Genomic DNA, 17,734 nt, shown 5'->3' with positions numbered 1-17,734 from the left:
TGTGGCTTCTGAACTTCCTACAATTCTTGGAGAATCCGCCATTGTGACTCCTGAAATTTCTGCTGCTAATCTTGACTTTGCCATTGCTGCTTCTGATGCCTCGGAAAACCTTCCTAGAGCAACCAACTCTGCTGTACCTCTGGCTCCACCTTTCAACACCTTACTGTTGCCTTTCAAAGCAGGATTTGCCATGGAGCTTGCAGCAGACATTCACTGTTCCTCTATTCATGAACACACCGTGGGGTTTTGTGCTCCAAAGACTTCATCTTTTCTGATTTCTACCTCAAAGGTTCAGAACATTGGTACTGTCTCCGTCCTTCAAGACTCTCACCTTTCAGCCTTAAACAGTTTTTGGTGCTTCATGATGTGCCTTTTTGGTATGAGACTCTTTCATGGTGTGACAGACATTCTTCTTGTTGGTCGGTCTTCAGGGAGCCTGGAGAGGAGCCTCGAGAGGGGCCTGGAGAGGGGCATACTGTCATGCCTGCACCATGGGCGCATTCATTGGCAATCAATATGGACTAATTATTATTCATTTATCTGCGGAGAACTCTTGGATCAACCGTTGTTCACTTTTTGGACCTTGTTTCCTATTTACGAGACTTTGGTGCTTTTCTATTTTTCCCAACAAACTACATTTACCACAATGCACTTGGCTAGAACTATCTATTCCTGGCCATTCCTATTTGCCATCTTCGGAACTACAATCCCCAGAAGCCCTAGGGATCTCCTCTGCTTCCACCAGCTCAGGAACAGAGAGGGAGGTGGCCGATTGTATGCAGATGTGCTGATCCAGGTGCATCCAATTAGCCTGCCTCTGTGCTGGGCAGGGCAGTATAAAAGCTACTGCCTGCAGGGGCTCAGTCTCTTGCATTTAGGAGTCTTTCCGGCACCTCTTTTGCTTCGAGCTACGGATCTTGTATGCGGTTCCTCCTTTATCCAGTTTTGGATCCAGTGCCCTGCCAGGCTCTCTACATTGCAGCCGATCAAGCTCTGCTGCTTTCCAGCCTCCTCCAGTGCTCTGCCGGGCTCTCTACATTGCAGCCGATCATGCTCTGTTGCTTTTCAGCCTCCTCCAGTGCTCTGCCGGGCTCTCTACATTGCAGCCGATCACGCTCTGCTGCTTTCCAGCCTCCGCCTTTGCCCTTCCGGGCATCTGCCTTGCAGCCGATCACGCTCCGCTGCTACCTTCCGACATTGTCATCCAGGCTCCTGTCTTTCAGCCGATCACGCTCCGCTGCCTTCAACCTACAGCCTTCGTCCGCTGGGCTTCCAGCCTAGCAGTCCTCTACAGTACTTGGCAGCCTTCTACAGTCAGCGGCCCTGTTTCTCTGGGCTTATTCCTTGCTGCCGGTCCTTCTGGCTCCTTGCCGCGCAGCCTGCTTCTCTCCGCTGCCAACAGCCCTTGTCCTCGGGCTTCCTACCTTGCAGCCGATCTCGCTCCGCTGCTTGCTACCCACAACCTTTGTCCGCTGGGTTCTCAGTCTAGCAGCCCTCTACAGTCCTTTGCAGCCTGCTACAGTCAGCGGCCCTGCTCCTCTGGGCTCACTCCTTGCTGCCCGGTCCTTCTGGGCTCCTTGCTGTGCAGACTACTTCACTGCGCTGCCCTAAGCCCTTTCCCTCTGGGCTCCCTTCCTTACAGCCCTGCTCCTTTGGGCTTGCTCATTGCTTCCCTGCTCCTCTGAGCTTTCAACCTTGTACCCTACAGTCCTTGCTATCCTCAACAGTTCACCTACTTATTTTCTATCAGTTATTGCAGGCCTCCTGTTTCCTGACTGCTGCTCCCTTGCTTTCTTCCTTGTTTTCAACCCTCTGTTCTTTATCCCTATCCAGTCCTGTTATGCGACTTTCCCTTCATTTCCTTCTGCTAGTTTGCTATCGACTTCCTTTTTCCTTGAAGCTTGTTTTTCCAAGCTATGAGCAATCAGCGTGGGCCTCTGTTATAGCAAACTGTGCAGAAGGCTAGAGTTTTTCCTAAGGTCCGTAGAATACTATTTTCCTATATCTGCATACACCCCTAGAGGGAATCCATTCTGTTGTACCTTATTTCTTGCTACACTTGCCTACTCTTCGTTCTCATTACTTTCAGCTGTGTGTGTACTTATCTGTCCACCTTACTTCGGCACAACCACCCAAAACCCTTCCAGGGTGTCCTGTGCCACTCTTTACAGAGTGCCATCCGAGACACTGTGTTTCCTGTTGCTGACACAGTTATTAGTTTAAGTATTCTTCTGTGCCTTCATATCCCAGCGAGACTTTATCAGCTGTGAATTGTGTTCTGTCCTCGCCTACGACTACCCTGGACCAATCTGTTGCCCACTCTTCAATAACTGGACGCTTTGCAGATATATATTGAAGTACGGGTTATCATCTTTCAAAGACTATTTGGAACACTACACTGCAAAAGGTAAAAGGACGCTCTGCTGTTTCTTCAGTGCCCCCTGTGAAATCCCTTAGCTGTGCCCTTGTTCCGTTCGGGTCAGGGTCCACTTTGTGGAACATTACCAATTGTAAGGACGCTCTGCGGATCCCTCTGTGTTCATTACAAACTTACCTCCAGCAGTGTCCTGATTCTGCCGGAGCATCTTTGGCATTTCTTCTGGAACTTTCCTCGGACTCCCCTTGAAGCACAGCTTGTGTTGTACACAGGTAGGTACAGAGTTCATCCAGGGACATATACAGGTAAGACTGGGGCACTTGCCGGGGTGGGAGAAGGCATTTCCACCAGACAACAGTGTGTAACCGTTGCCTTGTTTCTTCTCCCTTCTAGCTCAGCTGTTTTTGTTCCGCCTTTTTGCCTGAGCCCTCAACTTGACAGGTTTTATTACCCTGCAGGCGGTGCTCTCAGGAAAAAAGTCTAATCTCTTCAGTGGCAATATGTGGGAGTCCTCACCCAAATCCTTGGCGGCTTCTGTGGAGCACGACAGATTTAGGAGCCTAATTGGTGCCTTTCTGTTTGTCATGTAATGTTTGTCAGTAATGCAGGCATTTTCCTCGCTCCGTACAGAAATGGCAACAGCACATGCATCCTTGCACCAACGCATGGATGTCATGCAGAGCTTTGTACAACCCCTGCCGGCGGATGAGGAGTTTGGGGATGGTGTGGCTGCAGCAGCACCTACTCCTCCCGCACCCCAACCCTGTCTGGCCCCAGTGGTGCTCCCGGGTCCTTTCCCGTTGGCCCCTCCAGAAAGGTTTATGGGGTATCCCAAAACTTACAGGACCTTCATAAACCAATGGCATCTACACTTTTTGTGTCATCCTTTGGCATTTCCTAACGCCACGACCAAAGGCACTTTCGTACTCTCACATCTGGGGGGTACGACAGCCGCGTGGGCCAACCCATTACTGGAATCTGATAACCCAGCATTATATGATTTCGATGCTCTATTGACCGCGATGAATCGGGTTTTCGACGCCAGGTATAAAGCGCAAGCCTCCGATCTCGAGTTTCTGGCCATAACCCAAGGAAGACAATCCTCATTTCCTTACCTTGCTCGCTTCAATCAATTGGCTGCTGAAACCTCCTGGCCCGAATCTAAAAAAGCAGCAGTCTTCTATAAAGGTCTTTCAGACGAACTTAAAGATGCTTCATCGGTTGTTCCGTCTGTTCCATCTGTATTTTCTGATCTTGTGGATTTGGTATTGCAAGTAGATGCTCGCCTGCAACAAAGGCGTGGAGAGCGTTGTGCCCCTGATTTCCGGTCTGACAAACATGAGGCAAAGACCACGTCTTAAGACATGGAACCTATGCAGATTGGGGCTGTTAGGGGGCCTCTCACAAAAGAAGAGAGGAAAAGACGCATTCAGAGCAACCTATGCCTCTATTGTGGACAAACCGGACACTTTATCCGTGCATGCCCAAAACGCCCCATTAAGCGGGCGGGAAATGCCAAGACCCGTCCTTAAATTGAGCCACTAAGGCGGGTCTGATGTCAGATGGCTCAAATTCCTATGCCTCGGCCAGGCACATTTTTCTACCCATGTCCTTTACTCTCCACGACAATTGAAAATTTCATAGTCCAGTCATGATTGATTCTGGGGCAACAGGTAACTATATGGATAAACAGGTAGCCAGGACCCACGGAGTTCCTGTGTCCTCTAAAGACAGACCAGAAGCTGTCCATACAGTCGATGGTTCCTGTTTGGTTTCAGGTCACATCACCGAGCAAACACAGTCTTTATTGATGTGTACTTCAGAAGGACATGCAGAGGAACTATCTTTCGATCTCATTTCAGCCCCGCATTTCGGAATCATTCTTGGTCTTCCGTGGTTGCAGAAACATAACCCGGTTATCGATTGGGTTAAACAAACAGTTTCATTTTCAGCTCCATCTTGTATTGCCCACTGCTTCCCTGACCAAGATATCCCATTCTCTTCACCGTATATGACCTTAGTTTCCAACACCCGAGTACGATCAGTGCAACCATACAGGCCACTGTTCCGGTATTGCCTGCTGAGTATCAAGACCTCATTGACGTGTTCGATAGAGGCTTGTCAGAACATCTACCTCCACATCGCGTGTACGATTGTCCTATAGACCTGGTACCGGATGCAGTGCTTCGTCATGGTCATATTTATTCCTTGACTTGCCCCGAGGAGGCACACTTGAAGGCTTACAAAAATAAAGAACTTCAGCCAGGTCACATTAGGCCATCTCGTTCTCCCGTCGCCTCTCCCATCTTTTTCGTTCCAAAGAAAGAAGGGGATTTAGACTTAGTCTAGTGCGTAGACTACCGCGCCCTTAACGCGTAAACCATCAAAAACCAATACCCCCTACCTCTCATTTCTGAGTTTATGGATCGACTGATGTCAGCCAAAATATTCACGAAACTAGACTTGAGAGGGGCGTACAATCTGGTTCGAATGCGGGAGGAGGACAAATGGAAAACGGCTTTCAAAACCAAATACGGTCTCTTTGAATACCTGGTGATGCCATTTGGCCTATGAAATGCCCCTGCTACATTTCAGCATTTCATTAATGACATCATCAGAGACGTTCTGGATGTCTTTGTTGTCATTTATTTGGATGACATACTGATCTTTTCCGAATCCCCGGAACAACACATACAACACGTACGCCTGGTTCTGCAACGTTTGCGGGAGCATGAGCTTCATGCTAAAATCGAAAAATGTGTGTTCAATACGGTTTCAGTTGAATTTCTGGGATTTGTGGTTTCGGCACAAGGGATCCACATGCACGATGCTAAAGTGCACGCTGTATTGGAATGGCCTGCCCCCACTTCACTTAAAAGTCTGCAGTCCTTTTTGGGTTTTGCAAATTTTTTACATGCGTTTTATTGCCTTCTTTTCTCTGATTGTGGCACCCCTGATGCGCCTCACCAGTCCCTCTGTTCTTTTTTGTTGGGACTCCCAAGCACAAGATGTGTTTCAAAGGTTGAAAGGCGCCTTCACCACTGCCCCCGTCCTGGTTCATCCAATTCCTACTCTGCCTTTTATCGTTGAGGCAGATGCTTCAGCTATCACTGTAGGGGCTATCCTGTCACAAAGATGCCCCACAACTCAACTGTTGCATCCAGTGGCTTACTTTTCCAGAAAGTTAACTCCTCCAGAAAAACACTATACCATCATGGAAAGAGAACTCCTGGCCATACGCTCCGCCTTCAAGGAGTGGCGTCATTTATTGGGGGCTAAACATCCAGTCATGGTATTTACGGACCACCATAATTTACAGGCTCTGTCTTCAGTCAAATGTACAAATTCACGACAAATTCGATGGTACCTGTTCTTTGCTCAGTTCAACATGGCAAAGCTGATGCCCTCTCACGGCTTGGGGACGATATGACATCACCCGAACCTGACCAAACCATTATTCCCAAGCGTTCTGTAGTCTGTGTATGTACTGCATCCAGTTCCATGCTCGAAGATATCCGTCATTGGACGGCAGATCATCCTCATACTCTTGAAAAACTTCAGGCACGATTAGTCAATGGGCTACCCTATGTACAGGAACGGCTATATATCCCCGATCTCCGGACCAGGATGCAAGCTTTACGTTGGTCCCATGACACCAGTCTGGCCGCTCATCCGGGACAAACCAAGACATACAACCTTCTGTACAGGTGGTGTTGGTAGCCAGACATGAAAAAGGACGTGGTTGATTATGCCACCAAGTGCGCCTTTTGTACTCAATGTAAAAGCTTTCCTGGCAAACCCATCGGTCTCTTACAGAGGATGCCTATACCACTGCATCCTTGGCACACAGTGTCATTGGATTTTGTGGTGGAGTTACCACCTGTAAGAGGTTTTACCACTATCCTAGTAGTAGTGGATACCTTCACTAGGATGACCCGGTTTATTCCCTGTCAAGGAGTCCTTCCACCCCTCCTTTGGCTAAACTGTTCTTTGAACATGTGGTCCGGTTCTTTGGTCTCCCGCTTGTCCTTGTCTCTGACAGGGGATCACAATTTACCTCACGCTTTTGGTTAGCACTTACCAAATTCCTGGGTATTGATGTACGTTTATCCTCCTCATATCATCCTCAGACCGATGGACAAACTGAGCGTCTCAACGCGACTATGGAAAAATATCTCCTGTGTCTTTGCCTTCAGTTTCAAACTGACTGGTTGTCAGTTCTAGGAGCTGCTAAGTTTGCCTATAATAACGCATCTCACACTTCAGTTGGATGTTCGCCTTTCTATGCTCTGTATGGCCAACACCTGCGGGTTATGCCTATGTATTTTACATCCATTGCCCGTGTTCCTGCAGCCCAGGTGACTAGTCGGTTGTTACTATCTATTCGTACAGCTGTGTCACAACATTTGCAGACGACAGAGGACCACATGAAGAGGCATGCTGATACTCACCGTGCACCGGCCCCGAATTACCGCGTAGGAGACAAGGTCTGGCTCTCTACCTTGCACTTGCGTATCCCTGGTAAACGCAAACTGCTTCCGCGTTTTATAGGGCCTTACTGTCATGATGCCTAGCCCCGGGGACCCAGACCAAGTCCAGCAACCCCGGAAGCAGGCATCAAGTTACCCCAAGCAAGCCCAACAACCCCCGCTAGGGGCTATTTGGGTGCAGTCCTGGTGCCTATGGCGCCAGGCTCATATGGAGAGTCAGTCCTGGCGCCAAAGGCGCCAGGCTCATAGATTAAAACGTACCTGATGCAGACCATGCTGCAAACTTACCTGATGCAGACCATGCTGCAAGAGCTCCAAGCCAAACGAGGCTTGTAAGGGACTATTTTACCTAGGGACTATTTTTTTACTCGGGTGGGGCTGGGGAGGAATACTTACCTGGGACTACTTTGGAGGCTATTTAAACCACGCCCGAAGAGCAGCACACGCTTCGCGTTATTCTGCATCCAGCAGCGTAACGCTCACCGTGACTGCAAGCCTGCATCCAGTCTTCTGCCACGCCCGCCTCGAGTTTGGAGCTCCTAGAAAAAGGGAGAAAGAAGGAGAAAAGGTTAGAACAAGAGCAATACCTTTGATCCTTACCTGAATTCCCGATCCATCGCGCCTTCGAGCTGGAAGAAAGAAGTTATTTGATGCGCGTCGCCTCGCCTGCTGCAGCGCCGCGCTGAACTCACCGGCCTTCGCCGCATCTTTACATTTCACTGCATCCTCCTGCACGTTCTCGCTGCACTCCGGCACCTAAGGAGAAGACAAGAACAGCAAGGTGAGCCAAGGGAATACACAAAGGAATACCCCTCATAGACTTACCTGATTTTACCACCGGGGGTACTATTCTTCTTCACGGATTGGTGCAGCTTCCACTGCATCTTAGCCGAACCACGGCCCCTAAGGGGAAACAAAAGGACAGCAAGGTGAAACAAGGGACTAACAAGGGGAACCCTTCTCACCACAAAAGACTTACCTGATTTTACCTCCGGAGGCATTATTCCCCGAGACTTCATACTTTCTCTCAGCGCCTGAATAAGGGAGAAAGCAACAGGTTACATATGGACATTATTTTTTCGAACTGTTTGGATAATACAAATCCTTACCAGAACATTACCGGTTGCCACGAGGAACTCTTCAGTAGGGTCAAGCTGCAACCTGCAAGGAATCGGACAAGAGTGAAAGTCAGGCATTTGAACTCTTACGAACTACATACTTATGGCGTCTTGCCGGGAATATCGGAGTCAATATTGTCCTGGAACTCACCAATTCCTTTGAGCCAGTGAAGCAACTGGTTATCTATGCGCCCCTGCGCTCAATGCAGGATGGAGAGCTCATCTTTTCAAATCATCAGGTGAGACTATAAGAGGGGACATCCAAGGTGATCAGTGGGGAGAACAGCAGGGTGGGGGGATTTACGCTCAACTCCACGGGTGGTTAATTCCCTTTCTCCATTTGCAGAAGAATATTCCTACGGGCCAAGCAAACGAAGCTTGGTGGGCCAGTCCAGTCCATCATCTCGGCCCTACGCGTCACATTGGTGGAGGCCGCAGCAGTCCAGTCAAGATCGACGCCTCTGTGGAAGCCAGGTGAGCGTAACACTTACTCCATCGCGAAATGCATAAACCCAGTGGCATTTCGTCTATGCATTCCATCGCCTTGGAGGATTCACCCCGTCTTCCACGTATCTCTTCTGCACCCTTTTGTACCACGTACTCGGCTACCTGACACCCCCACTCCCTTGGTGGTGAATGGGGAACAGGAGTATGAGATCCAAGCTATTTTGGACACCCGCCTTGTTCGTGGTTCCTGGTACTATCTGGTGGATTTGAAAAGTTATGGCCTGAAGACCGCACCTGTGGGCCGGCGGCCAATATCCATGCTCCCCGTCTCTTAACAGCTTTTCTCAGAACCCGAGGATATGTGCCTAGGGGACGCTCATCTTTGTGGAGGGGTACTGTCACGATCCGGAAGTGGCAACGTCAGCGCACTGGTAATCAGACCTGGCAGTTACCTTGGCGCCTGGCCCATCAGCACACACGTCGCCAGAAAACTACAGGACCCAACCGGCCTTGCGCTCAATTCAGGCATCAAGCACTGCCTACGAGCGTCTGAAGCCTCGATGTCAATCAGCCTCCTACTGAGGCCACGCCCCCTCTGAACTCGCTGCTCCTAAACCGTATTTAGGTAGTAGCGTTTGTTTTCTTGTCCTGCTTTCGTGTCCTGCTATCTCTCTTTCATTTTGGAATTCCCTGTGTTTTTTGACCATAGCATTTCCTTTTTGACTCTGATAATGGATTACGTCTCTGTGCCTCGACATTTTGCCTTCCCGGTGATCGACCAGGGACTGCTACTGTCTCTGCCTTGCACGCCGACTTCCATGTCAGTTTACCTGTTACCGCTCCACATTCAACTCCCCCCTTTATCCTGAAAAGGTGGTGATTGCTGTGATTCTGTGTTTCCTGTTGCTGACACAGTTATTAGTTTAAGTATTCTTCTGTGCCTTCATATCCCGGCGAGAATTTATCAGCTGTGAATTGTGTTCTGTCCTCGCCTACGACTACCCTGGAACAATCTCTTCAATAACTGGACGCTTTGCAGATATATATTGAAGTACGGGTTATAATCTTTCAAAGACTATTTGGAACACTACACTGCGAAAGGTAAAAGGACACTCTGCTGTTTCTTCAGTGCCCCCTGTGAAATCCCTTAGCCGTGCCCTCGTTCCGTTCGGGTCAGGGTCCTCTGTGTGGAACTTTACCAATTGCAAGGACGCTCTGCTGTTTCTCCAGTGCCCCCTATGAAATCCCTTAGCCGTGCCCTTGTTCCGTCCGGGTTAGGGTCCTCTTTGTAGAACATTACCAATTGTAAGGACGCTCTGCGGATCCCTCTGTGTTCATTACAAACTTACCTCCAGCAGTGTCCTGATTCTGCCGGAGCATCTTTGGCATTTCTTCTGGAACTCTCCTCGGACTCCCCTTGAAGCACAGCTTGTGTTGTACACAAGTAGGTAAAGAGTTCATCCAGGGACATATACAGGTAAGACTGGGGAACTTGTGGGGGTGGGAGAAGGCATTTCCACCAGACAACAGTGTGTAACCATTGCCTTGTTTCTTCTCCCTTCTAGCTCAGCTGTTTTTGTTCCGCCTTTTTGCCTAAGCCCTCATCTTGACAGGTTTTATTACCCTGCAGGCGGTGCTCTCAGGAAAAAGTCTAATCTCTTCAGTGGCAATACGTGGGAGTCCTCACCCAAATTCCATGCGGATTCTGTGGAGCGCGACACAGACTGATGGTGAAACTCTTGAAGGGGCGATGCAACCAATGAGGACTCTGTCCCTGGGTTTGTTGCTGAATCTGATTCTGGGAATGCCACCATTACTGCTGCCTCTGTTCCAAACCCCAGCACTGCTCTTCAGGGGGAAGCCCTGAAGATTTAACTTTCAAAATAGGAGCTACAACGGGAACAGTTAGCCTTTCAATACAAAACGTTGGCAACAGAAGTTGAGTTGAAGAAAGAGGAGTTGGCACAGCAAGTGATACTCAAAGATAGGGACACTGAGCACCAGGAAATCCAGCTAGAGAAAGCTAGAGTGGAGACTTCAGCTAAACCAGTTGAGAGTGGCAGGTCCCCAGCCACCAAGTTTATGAAAGATTTGGTTGGTGTGTTTGTGGAGGGTTCTGATATCCTCCAATGGATTGAAGCGTTTGAAATGGTTTGTGCAATTCATGATGTAGATAAGAGAGATTGGGCTAAGTGTTTGTTAAGCAGAGTGCCTCAGACTGGATATGACTGTATTCTGAAACTGAGTGTGGAAGAAAGGGGTCAGTATGAGTGCATGAAGTCTGATTTGATTGCCAAGTTTGGCAAGACACCTATCCAATACCTTAAAAGGTTCAGGGATTTTAAGAAGAGAGAGAATGTGTCTTGGGTTGACTGGGTGAGTGCTGCACACATGAACATGATGGGGTGGATTGATGGTTACAAAGTGAAAACCTTTGCTGAATTGTCCCACCTTTTGTTTTTTGAGCATTTTTTTTCGGAAGCCTGTTCACCGGAGCTGCGTCAGTATGTTGCTGACCAGAACATTTTGGATCCCTTTAAGCTGGCCAGGCTAGCTGACAAGTGGGTCTCCCACAGGGTGGCCCCTAAGGACTCCAGTGGGAAGGACAAGGCCAAAGAAAAGGGAACCTCTCAGAAAGCTGAGGAGGCCCAAAAGCAATCACAGTCGGGTAAACCAAAACCTTACTCTCCTAAAACCCAAACATCTAGTGGGGATAAGTCATCTGTGAGTGGGAATAAGAGTAGTGGTCCACCTGCTGCAAAGCAGGGTCCCGGTGGTTCCAGTACCGTACCCCGCATTCCTGGCACTTGTTGGAAATGTGGGGCTCTGGATCACAAGAAGGGTGTCTCCAAGTGTAAAGGTAAGGCACTTGGAGTACAGGCTGTCAGCCTGAGCTACCCTTACCCCATGTCGGAGGTGGAGGCCACTGTCCTCCCCTCCTCTGCAGGGATCACCTTCGGTGCTCCTGTATAGATTTCCTTAGTGTCCCTTGGGTCCTGGGACCAGTACACAGAAGTACTGCCGACTATCCCACAGAACACCCATAGAGTTTTGAAAAGTGTCCTCTTGAATGGCCAGCCTTCTACTGGCTTGAGAGACACTGGGGCAAGCATGGCAGTGGTGGACAGGACCTTGCTCAAGCCAGGGGACTATGTAGGTGCTCATCTGAGAACCACCAGGTTAGCTGGTGGGCCTCCTAAATTATCGCCTGTAGCCTTAGTCACACTCATGATTGGAGACAAGACAGCAAAGCTTCCTATCCTGGTTCAGGACAATATCCCTGCTAACATTCTGTTAGGAAATTATCTAGTAGAGTTGGGGTTGATCTCGGATGTCTACCCCTGACTGCTGCTGCAGTCACTAGGTCACAGGTGACACAGGGTCTGGCTGTGAGTCAGGTACCCGAGCCAAAGGCAAGGCCTAAGGCAAGAAGACGGAAGAACAAGAAGGCCACCTCTGTGAAGGGGACTTCTTCTCTTCCTGCTGTTCCTACAGCACCCATTGGGATCCACGCTCCGGACGGGCTGGGTCCAGTGGAAAACCCAAACTCAACTCCTGAGGGAGAAGAGACAGAATACTCTCATATGGGAGAGGTTCTCAACCCGGAGGACCACCCCGACCTTCAATGCCTGTCGGCTGAAGGGGGACCCTCCCGGGTGGACTTCTGTAAGGGACAGAGAGAGTGCCACTCTCTCGAAGGTCTGAGGAAACAGGCCCTGTCCCAGGCCCAAAGAGAAGTGCCTAGGACATCCTGGATCTATTGGGAGGGTGAGCTCCTTGTTAGTGAGCCCACTAAGCCTGAACCTGGTGCCCTCAAGAGGTTGGTGGTCCCCCAGGTTTACAGGCCCTTACTGCTGCAGTTGGCGCCTGAGGTGCCCTTAGCTGGTCAACTAGTATATCCGGGGGCCTCTCACTGCTATAATTCGTGTTCAGAAGCTGAAGTCAAAACTACAGAGAGTAACTGGAGTGAAACTGAAGCTTAACCTTGAAGCCCTGCTGGAAGAGAGGTCTTGCTGCTGCTCTACTTCGTCGATCTGAAAGCAGCTGTGTCTCCAAGGACTGACCCAGAGAGGACCTGGTTAGGCGCCCTCTTCCCGTGCTACAAGGGACCATCATGGACTGCTAATCTTTGCCAGTGCTCCCATGTAGATAGAACTACGAAAGGCAGCCGACCGGAAATGGGGACCGCAGCAGAATCACAAGGAGAAGCGCCCGGACACTGTTGTCCATCACCGTCGATGACCGCCATCATCGACCGGAGCCGCCGTGCTCCCTTTGCCTAAGTAACATTTGATCCGAGGACGCTCTCACCTGCACCGTCGACTGCTTTGTCTCGCTGGAGAAAGTCGAGGCCGCTGACGCGCCGAGGAGCATCCGCTGGTGGGTTTCTCGCCACCTGACGACCGTAGAGACACCTGACGACTCGACGCCCTTGCCGGGCCACAGTTCTTCACAATCTCTTTGCGGACCTGAACTATCTTCACCGAGGTGCCCTGAATGCCTGTTCCTTGCAGGACGCAAACGCTCCGTTGTCGACGAGCACCGCTAGGAACGAAGCTCCCACCTCAACGTCGTCGTTCAACCCTTTTTCCTCGTGGGATCTCGACGATCCGTGGCTCCTGCCTTAAAGGGAGCCGCTCAAGAAGGATCCGTCGACGACCCGACGACAAACTCTGCTATTCCAGGTACATTGGGTTTGTAGAACTATTTTAGAAAGAAATAAGACTTCTAGAACAATATATGGACTGGGCTTGTGATATATCTTTACAGGTTGCCCAGGTGGGGGGATCTCCACACAGAACCGTTTCTAGTGGTAGGGGCCAGTATTCTGGCAATTGTTCTAACCAACTGCTTTCCTCCTATGTCTATTGTTGGTTACCTTTATTGAGTGATTTGAGTGACATTTAACCAGAGTACAGTTGATGCACTTTAATGGAATCTTATAATAATTGTGGTACCACTTAGCACTGTATATATTTGCCATTGTAGATTTTCTGAGCACAAAGTGAGTTATTGTGATGGTGTACATAACCTTGAACTTAATTATATAAAGACTGTGGGCCTCATTACGAGTCCGGCTGTAACCTGCCAGTTTTTCCAGCTCGGTTACCGCCGGACTCGAATTACCATTCTGCCTCCATGATTCCCAGAATTACCAGGGCATTACAACCCCAGTGACCTGGGAATTCCGGAGGCGGAATTCGGTAAATCCCCATTCCCATTGAGTCCAATAGGACTCAATGGGAATGGGGACCATGGAAACACCGGCACCATCTTGTGATGGTGCCGGTGTTTCCACGTCCGCCTGCAGGCGGGCGGTGTTAAACCCGCCAGGTCAGACCTGGCGGGAATAACACCTCCGCCTGCAGGACTCAAGATCAGGCGTTCCGGAAACAACGGTGGCGGCAGGTTTACCGCCACTGTTATTTCCGGACCGCTTGACTCGTAATGAGGCCCTGTGTTTTAACTAATAGCTAGGCCTTGATTGCTCAACTAAGTTACCAATAATAGAGAATCTTGGCTGGGGTCCTCTGTGCCTCTCCTCTGACGTATAGAGAGCAGAAGTACAGACCCCAACTCCAGTCTTTACACTCCCTCCCTCTGGACAGCTTTAGAGCCACCATTCAAGCACTGGTCCTATCCCACCTGGATGGGAGAAATGCAATCTTCAAAGGCCCCCCGTCGTCCTCCCTTGTGCCCCTGAGAGGTGTCCTACACGCAGATGCATGCCTCAACAGGGGTCTACGCAGATATGACCACATCATCCTAGCCCTCATCGATCTTCACTGGCTCCCACTGCATGCACACATCACCTTCAAGTCTTGCTGCATCATGTTTAAGGCTTGCAGAGAAACTGAGCAGCTCTGGTGGACAGTGCACCACCAGAAGCCAGGACACATGCAGACTTGAGATCTGCCACTGCAAAAAGGAAAGGACCACAAAACAAGCCTTCTCTGCCTACGCCCCAAGACTATGGAACCTCCTCCCCGTTGGCATCAAACCCGCCCCCACGCACATACAATTCAGAAAAGAACTGAAGATGCACCTCTTCAAGGAGTCTCTCCTCCTCAACACCTAGGCCATCCCATCACCCCTCACACCACCTGACTCGCTAGACGACACCCGCACCTCGACCCGGCTGTAATTGTAATTGGTTACTTATAACATGCTTAATACCCAGAGGTTTCTAAGCGTGGACCCAGGGATCGAACCTGTATTGCTCTGCGTTGTCCTGCTTCCAAGGCGAGCATGTTGCCCCTGAGCTATCCTCCCGAGATACCCCTCCTCTGTCTCCCCGCTGTGTAACTGTTCTGTTGTTACCTCTGAAAAGCGCTCTGTTATGCATCTGTAATGTTGTACACCTCTGCAAAGCGCACAATATGTATCTATATTGGTGTATACTTCTGTAAAGCGCTCCGTTGCTTCTTAAAGCTAGGTCTGTGCTCAATAATTACCATAATAATAATGTCCTATGAGACTGCCCACATCTCAACCTGTAAATGGAATAAATGCAAATATACATTGACTGATGATAACTTCTCATCTCATCCATTAGTTCTCTTCATGTGCAGGTGTGAGAGTCTTTGCCCTGGGAGCCAACTGATACCTGCCATTCACTGCAACCTTGGCACCTAATCTATATCAAGAGTTAGCAACAAAATTCCGCCTTGGCTCCAAATGGCATGGACCGTACCCTATATTATTGACCACTTATAATACAGTAAAAGTAAAGGAATTATCTACCGGTTAGTACGCCTCCCAGTACAAACGCCCTGTGCCACTAGAACAATGAGTTGCAGTATAATTGCACGACAAATGAATTTAGCAATCTGTTTTCTTATCACTCTGAAGGAATTTCTTCTCTCCAAGCTATACAAGCCAGTCCCTATTGGTCATGAGCCTGGACGATGCTGAACCTTTCCTATGTAGTGACTACTTCAAAGGGACAGTCATGGCTGTGGTATAAGCAGCAACGCGTAGTGTTTTTGGCAAGGAGGAACCTGTGGGTTTCTGGGAAGTTGGGATGTGTGGGTCTGATCTTCTCTTGGGGTTCTTGCCAAAGCCAGCTGAATTCCAGCAAAATCAGATTGCTTACCCTTTGTGAAGCTCTACCACATTGGACCTCCGATGACAACTTTTTGCGAGCCCTTGCCACAGAGCAACCAGCTTTAACTCCACCCCCCGAAGTCTGATCTTGCCTACTACAACCCCAACAGTCCAAAATGATCTTGTCTGGCCTGAACCGACACACTTGTCTGACTTGCCTTTTTACTGTTTTTCTATTCTGCACTTTATAGATAACTTGCAATAGCCCGGTGGCACCAGGAAGTCAGGCGTCATTCATTTTTTACGGGTCCGGAGGCAACCCGCCGGTAGCACCGGCAGGATTATGGCCGGACCCGTAATGAGGCCCAATATGTTGTACTTATTTCACGAACAGTGTTGCCCACCCTTTCATCCTTAAGCAAGCTATAAAATGTCACTTACCACCTCAATTCTATACATACACACAGCACACTATTTCTTACTCGCCAAGAGTCAAATATCACAAGCCAATGGCCAGTGCAAATGTTTCACCCTGTTCTATGGCATTCCATTGCCCGTTTCTTTTTTGCCGAGTTTTTTTCTGCCGATATTCTTTGCCACAAAAACTCAATTTTTAGAAGGGACTGAGCGGGCTTCCCCAATTACCCACCCCTCACCCCTTATATCCCTTTACCCTCCCTCCCCCATATTTTGCAATGAGATTTCGTGGCAAACAAAGAGCGGCAAAGTACTCTGGGGAATAAGACCAGCGATGAATGAACGTCAGACCGTTTCACCCTGGATAGCGTATGGCATGAGGTTCCTCTCCCAGGAGGTTCCTTGGTCGGTGGAGACCATAGGGTGAGGCAGTTTAAGGGGCTGCCTCTTAGACCTTATACATTATACCTGACATAAAGGTCAGAGTGGAATGACCCTGAGTGGATCTCTATGCCACACTTCATGTCCAAATGGAATCCTTTCAAAATGGAGGACATATCTGTGCTGAATGTGGTGGAGATGGATGCCATTTTGTCCAGCCTGCTGGTCAGATCCTCAAGGCCTGCGAAGGAGGTGGAAGTGCGTGATCCTATAGATCAGAAAGCGGATGCAACTTTTTTTTTTTTTTTTAATATATTTTTATTGTGACAAAGAGTTACATCGGCCAACCGGCCTACGAAAAAGTGTCCAACAACAAACTTTATCTATTGACCAATGCACTCACATTAAGAACATTTTCTAATTTTCAAAAAACAGATAGTAAAAGAAGAAATATTGAAGAAAAGCCCTCGCTGATGCAACTTTTAAGAAATCCTATGCCGTGGCGGGAGGGGGGTGGAGGCAACTTTGGCCCTGAGAACAAAAACCTAGGCTTTCTATTCTGTTCAGACTTGGTGGGTTTTCTGAGGTTGGACCCAGCAGTGAACGGAGCTCATGTGCAGCCATTTGTCTTCACATACGAATCTTGTCGGGTCTTGCCTTCGATGGGGTACAGGCTGTGGCCATGACTATGGGAGCCGGTGTGTCTTGTTGGTGGCACCTGCATATTAGAGACTGACTCATAGGGTTCCCAGAAGGCAACAACCTTGAAACTACCCTTTGAGAGGCCACATGGTTCATGGACCAGCTGGAAAACAAGGTTTGCAAGGTCTTTCATGCAGAAAAGAATGCTAATAACTTCAAGCATAAGTGCAATTCACCATCTCGTTTTCAGTGGCCTGGTGTTTGCAGGTCTGGCAGGCCTGCTTCTTAATCCTAGTCACAGCTGTGCTGGAAGGGGGTGGATCAGAGTCCCTCCAAGTTCTGTCCTTAGCAGGAGGGGCAGAGGTCCCTTAGTGAACAGAGGCCGGTTGAGAGATGACTGCGTTACTTCTGTGACATGTGTGACCTATGGTCGTGCAATCCTGGGCCAATCGATGGTGTGGCTGGGCTATAGGATGGACTTCCTGGCTCCTTCCCTGCATTCAGGAGCTATCAGAACATCTTTCCTAAGCATGAGAGGGGCCTTCTTGGCCTTCATAGACCTGCAGGATGCATATTTTCACATTTCCGATCCCAAGGTTTCATCAGCAGTTCTTGCGATTTGCAGTGGGAGGGCAATGCTTTTAGTTCCATGCTTTCCGATTTGGTCTATGGTTGGCTTTGGGGGTCTTCATGAAGGGCTTGACCATAGCAGTGACTTTGCTGCACCTGGTTCAGGTCTTTGCATAGCTGGATGATTGGTTGGTGAAGGTTCCCTCAAGTGCTCTCTCACAGGAAGGATGGATAGTCTACATGTT

Source organism: Ambystoma mexicanum, chromosome 3q, assembly GCF_040938575.1.
Source record: "Ambystoma mexicanum isolate Mex_15411 chromosome 3q, UKY_AmexF1_1, whole genome shotgun sequence".
Lineage (NCBI taxonomy): Eukaryota > Metazoa > Chordata > Amphibia > Caudata > Ambystomatidae > Ambystoma > Ambystoma mexicanum.
Note: the sequence above shows the minus strand (reverse complement) of the source record.